The sequence below is a fragment of the Diabrotica virgifera genome, chromosome 9, assembly GCF_917563875.1.
Source record: "Diabrotica virgifera virgifera chromosome 9, PGI_DIABVI_V3a".
Classification (NCBI taxonomy): domain Eukaryota; kingdom Metazoa; phylum Arthropoda; class Insecta; order Coleoptera; family Chrysomelidae; genus Diabrotica; species Diabrotica virgifera.
The window spans coordinates 29,582,943-29,589,533 of NC_065451.1; the positions used below are offsets into that span (position 1 = coordinate 29,582,943).

At 31.0% G+C, this 6,591-nt stretch overlaps 1 long non-coding RNA gene across 1 annotated transcript; it reads right to left on the minus strand.

The window, feature by feature from the left end:
• Nucleotides 1-582: 582 nt before the first annotated feature.
• LOC126892647 (uncharacterized) lies at nucleotides 583-3,110 on the minus strand. The gene is made up of 3 exons (XR_007700942.1): nucleotides 2,807-3,110; nucleotides 2,554-2,748; nucleotides 583-764 (listed from the first exon to the last, which is right to left on the minus strand). It is a non-coding gene; the product is annotated as an uncharacterized LOC126892647 (long non-coding RNA).
• Nucleotides 3,111-6,591: the final 3,481 nt, after the last annotated feature.

The window sequence follows — 6,591 nt, forward strand, 5'->3', positions numbered from 1 at the left end:
AGAAAGACATGAAACTAGTCGAGCTGGGAAATTTAGCGATATTAACTTATACATTTAGATTGTATTGATTGTGTACCACCTTCAGACGTATCAGACGAGTTTAGAAACTACCACTGTCACAGTGACAGTTTTAGTTGACATACTCCTCCGATATGTGTAAAGGTGGGATCAATATAACGTAAATTTAAAGGTTAATTTCGCTAAATTTCCCAGCTCGACTAGTTTCATTTCTTTTTATCTCACAACTAAATATGTTGCCCATATTTTGCCGGTTATTAGGGCACTCATCACTGTACATCCTTGCTGATGTGACAATACCTCCTATCTGTTTTTTCATGAGTTTTGTATGAGAGATGGAAAAACATGTTTTAAGGTCACCTCCTGTGTTCATATGTAAGTTTTGACTTGTTTTGTAGTTCATAGATAGTTTAATTTACTACAAAACAAGTCAAAAAATATCATATGAAAACAGGAGGTGACCCTAAGACAAGTTTTTAGTCTCACAAAACTCATGAAAAAACAGATAGGATGTATTATTACATCACTGACGATATGTGGCCATACCAAATAATACATCCTTGATAAATATAAACATTTTTATTGAACAAAATCTTTTCATACATTTTTTTAGTGCAATTTACTGATATTCCTAAATATTTCAAAAAAATGTGTCACATTTGCTTTGTAAACCTTTCTTTTGCCTTTCGTAGCCACATATTCCGTTTCCTTCCTGGTTTTTTGTAGACCACTTCTCTCAGCTGATTCTAAAAAAAATAAAATAAATGGTAATTTTTCTATCCTTTACAATTAACAATCAGAAGAAATATTATTTACAGATAATGATATGCATAATAATAATAGGTTTGTTCTGGCATCAGTTTGAAACCATCAGCGAATAGTGGACCAGCGCGAGTAGAGGGGATCGCACTGGTGACTGTATTATGTTCTTTTACTGACCAACTGTTTGCTGATGGTTTTTGACTAGTTTGACTGTTTGCTAGAACAAACCTAATAATAATGAATATTTTGTATTTTGACAATGACATCTGATGTGGAAGTCAAAACATTAATAAAATTATTTTTTCAAGTTAACTTTCACATGCGCGTCTTAAAATTGTACTTTTAATACTTATATCATAAATAACTATTAAAACTATCTTAAGAGGAAACAGTATCGATCAACAGGTAGCGAAAATGTGTTCCAAGATTGCGGCTGTAATTTTGAATATTTTTTCAAGATATTTGGCACACATATTCGTAATATAATAAAGAATGGCGGTACAGAGCCCAATTTGAAAAATATATTAATATGTGGAAATTACTCTGTAATTAAATACAATATAAAAAAACGAGCTTGTACCGCCATTAAGAAGAACAAAAAATACACTTTTTTCAAATACAACTTTTTTATCCGATTTTGTGTTATTTTGGAACTACTAAAATTTTTTATTTCATTAGTAGTTCCAAAATTACACAAAATCTAGGCATCGGATAAAAAAGTTTATTTTTGAAGAAAGTGTATTTTTTTGTTCTTCTTAATGGCAGTACAGGCTCGTTTTTTAAATATTGTATAATTACAGAGTAATTTCCACATATTAATATATTTTTCAAATTGGGCTCTGTACCGCCATTCTTTATTATTTTACGAATACGTGTGCCAAATGCCTCGAAAAAATATTCAAAATTACAGTGACAATCTTGGAACACGTTTTGGCTACCTGTTTATCGCTACTGTATTACCTTAAAACATTGTAATTTGCTAAACCAGTATATTTTACTCTACTACTACTCTACTAGCTACCTCATTTTCCACTGTTTCTAAAGACTTGTTTACATGGGTAGAGTTTTGAGGAGAGTAGAGTAGTGGTAGTACTCTACCAAAAATGGCTTGATACCATTCACATGAGGAGAGTACAAGTATAGTACTGATGCTAGTATAGTGAAACCAATTTTTGTATTTTTAAACACTCTTGATTATAAGTGCACCTTAAATTCTTAATTTTTTGCTTAAGCTCGTTTACTCCAAAGCCCCCTTTGCCATTCTTTCGACGATTTCATCCTCTGCAGCTTGCTGCAAACTTTTATTTCTGTAGTATACACTACCTAAATTCCATAAACACTGGTATTCGCCTATTATAGCTCTACAAGTTTTAAAGTTTCATCTTCGGTGAACTTCATTTTCACTATTTACACAAAACACAATTCCAGCCAGAATGACAGCGCCCCCATGTACTCTCCTACCTACTCTATTCTGCCATAATTGAGCGTGTTCCATGGGTAGAGTGTGCAGCCGAGTAGACATTTTGGCAGTGGTGGTGGTCATAGAGTAGTTGTTACTTTGCCATATGTTGCTAGTCACTCTACTTTAACTCCTACTATACACTCTACTAGCTATTCTACTGTGCTGAGCATTTTTACAGGTAGAGTTACTCTACTCTATCAAGTACTTGCATCATTACTCTACCCGTGTAAACAAGTCTTAAATCTACTGAATGACAATCTACTTAATCTTAATCTACTCTTAATGAAAAATGTCTAAAATCATTTACCCACCTAGTATTATTGTAGAATTTAAGACAGTCCAGTGCCTTATAAATAATTTCAATATGAATATTTTTCCCTTTAATTCTCCTTTGATACCACTCCATTTTAGATTTTGGGGAACTTATTTCATTGTGTTTATAGACCATATTTATTGAAGGAACCCAATCTGGAGATTGTTATTATCGATTAAGTCGGCTGGTTTTCCTATAAGATTAAAATGTTAACATCTTCAAAAATCGTTACTGTTGTAATTGTAACTTACCAGATATAAAATGATTACAGCAGACAGGACAGGAAAATTTTCATTTCGCTAGTAAAACCTGTACATAAATTACAAAGAAATACAACTAAAATTATCTAAAACTCATTAAGAACAGATAGAATAAGATTTATCTTTTACACCCAGTAGCCATATTGATTTAATTTTGAAAACGATTATATTTAAATTTGGTAAATATAACTCCGCACGACCACGCAACTCGAAACACAAGTACGCAAACACGGTTGCGTGAAGCGTGGCTCGCAATCGTGAAATTTACGAGACTTGCTCGACCTGTAGATTCTTGTATGGTGTTATGGTGTTTTAACATAAATGATTGGTTAAAGTCTTCGTGAGCGAGAAAGGCTGTCGTTTCTCTTTCTTTAGTTGAGCGGTGTGGAAGTGGTGGGGGAAATTCCCCAATTTTTTCATATGAGATTCCGGGGCATGGAGTGAGGTGCGGCTAAAGATACAGTGCGGCTCCCTAATTTGCGCGTGCGTGTCCTCAACTCCAACGTTGCCGTTTCCGAGATAGTGTGAAGGACAAATTACGTTGAGAAACAAGAAACGCGTCTAACTTCAATTGTATTTTGTATTTGTCACTGTCACATCTTTGATCGGATTATTGGATTTATTTTTATATTTTGGATATTTGGATCTAAGTTGGTTATGTATGTCCTGTTTTATTCATTAAAAAGGATTCCTAAATAAAAGTTTATTCTCAGATACAGATTATGCATGGTTTGACCCATATCAATATGAAACAAGGACATTTATTGAAGCTATAAATATAATTTGTAAATAATTTTAAACTGTTAATTACAAGGATCACATAGACATTCTTTATAATTATTAATTTAGACATTTTTGTGTAGAAATAAATATTTTTAGTAGGTATAGATAAATATAAGATGTAATTTCAATTAATTTGAATGCACAAATATGCTTGTGAAAAAGTTTAGGATTTGTTAAAATTCTGGATTAAAAAGTACAGTTCAATTCAACAGATATAACATAATATACGTATGGCATTAACAATATAAACAGGTTAATACAATAAAACAAAGGTTTTTGGAATTTTAATCCTTTATTATTTAGATATAGGGCGGGTACTTTATGTCCCGGTTAAACCGCCATTAGCTAACCGGGGTTTAATCAGGACAGAAATGTATGCATAACATAGACATAAACACAATTGTACTTATTATTATGATTAGGAGTGCGAAATTGAAAAACCAAGGTGAGGGATATAGGAAGCTGATTCTGGAACAGGTCAAGACCCACCATGGGTTGCAGAGCCAATGATGATGATATTATGATTATACATGATATTACAACGCAAGAGGCCCAAAGAGGTACTTTTCTGTCCCAATTAGCTAACCGAGGTTTAACGGGGACATAAGTCCCATAATCTATAAAGTTTTGAGCCAAAAGTATGTATTACACTTTCATTTTCATGTCATCAGCATTTGTTTATTTAAACATACTGTCAAAAAAATTAATAAAAAAAACACCATAAAGCTAATTTTTCTATTATTATTTTTGTCCTTTAAAATAACTTCCTTGTTCATACATTTTTGCTAGTTGTGGAAGGCCTTTTAACAGAATGAGATATAAAATAAATTTTAAAGGATACTCAAAATCAAACACCAATATCATGTATTTATAAATTGCTAATAATAAAATACTTAAAATCAAATCAGTCAAAAATATAATATACCTATTTATTTATAAATTTATTAACAAACTGCAGTCCAATAAAAATAAAATTATCAACATTATACTACATATTTAGTATTTTTACTACAAAAACGTTATTACGTAGGTCAAAATTTTTGACGTAAGAGAACTGTCAAAACATTAGAATGTGACTTTTCATTATTGCCGTGTTTATAATAAACATAGCAATAATGAAAAGTCACATTCTAATGTTTTGACAGTTCTCTTACGTCAAAAATTTTGACCTACGTAATAACGTTTTTGTAGTAAAAATACTATAACAATGATTTTCCTTTCATGTTCAAAGCATACACTACCAACATTCGTCGGAATATATTCTTTTTAGTATGTGTGTAGTAGAAGCATAGCATGTACTATAAAAACATTCTAAATTTCATGTTTTTTGCATATACTTCGAAGAATATTCTCGTACAAAATATACTGAGCACATTCATGTATGTAGTTACTTAGAATATTCGTAAAAGTTTATTCTTGGAATAAACCTTTTAGGCTATTGATTATGTTCAAAATAAGAGAACTAAAAGGAACTACAACGTTAACGGGATTTTATTGTCTCATATCTGTCTCTAAATTAGAAAAAACCATGGAGTGCTACCATTGAAATGAGTGAGTTTTTGAGAAAGGGGTGAATTAGTCCCTAGTCACAGGGCGAATTAGGGTGAGTTCTATGCACTTTTGGTATAAACACATCTACAGGAAAATTGTTCCAGGTTAAATTTACTATCCAAACATCACATTTTAAAGTCAAAAATATTTTTTTTTACAAAAATAATATATTCAAAATAAAAGCAAGAAAAAAACACGAAAGAAAGCAATTTTGTTTTTAGCCCCATAACTATTTTCCACAGGGATATAGGTATAGGCATTGCTTTAGCGAAAAATAACTTCCATCCTTCCTCTTTAAAATGAAGTTTGGTAAAATTCTCTAAGATTTATAGTTTCCGAAATAGGATTTTTCTAAGTTTGCCGCTCACAGCATTTTTGAGCAATTTTCCCCATTATTTCGCAAACATTGTTCTGTAACTATTTCGTGCGCATTTCTACGTATAGTATTTTTACTACAAAAACGTTATTACGTAGGTCAAAATTTTTGACGTAAGAGAAATGTCAAAACATTAGAATGTGACTTTTCATTATTGACCATTCCAAATCACGTGATAAAATATGGCCGGCAGTGGGCAAAAATTTAATAATATAGGGTTTACATCAGTTATTGTAAAGAGTATCCTGTTTGGTTTTGTTTTTTATTGTTAATTGTGCACCGAAATTGTGATAGCAAATAAATATAAACTAGTGTATCGCCTACATAACTGAATTATCCCATAGTAGTTATTGACACAAACTGGTAACTAATATGGGATAATTCAGTTCTGTAGGCGATAAACCACTTCATATTTAATTTGTTATCACAATTTCGCAGATTTCCCTACACAATTAACATAAAAAAACAACCAAACAGGATTTTCTTTACAAATTAATGTCGATGTAAGGTTAGATTTTGCCCACACCCGGCCATGTTTGACGTTTCATTGGAATGCCTAATTGCCGTGTTTATAATAAACATAGCAATAATGAAAAGTCACATTCTAATGTTTTGACAGTTCTCTTACGTCAAAAATTTTGACCTACGTAATAACGTTTTTGTAGTAAAAATACTATATATGCAATAGTAGAAAGAGAAATTAATTACCTTTAAAATAGTCTATTGTATAAGGTTATTTATACCTCTATTCTAAGGAAGTTATGCTTTTTCAAATTTCTCATTATGACTTTTTTTCTTGTACGTTTAAGTATATACATTGTGGAATAAAAAAGCTTATTTTCTTTACTTTAAAATGGTGTATTGCAAAAAATTCTAGGACAATTTTTAAACACGATATCCGTAGGATATCCAAGAGTATCCGTAATTTGAGAAAAATTTTAAATTTTTTTTATTTTTTTCAATTAGAAAAATATGATTGCATATTATATCATAATTTTTTTTTCATAAAGTTATTAATAAAAAAGTTTTCCATAGGGTTCCAATCTTGTTTAAAAATAGTCCCAGA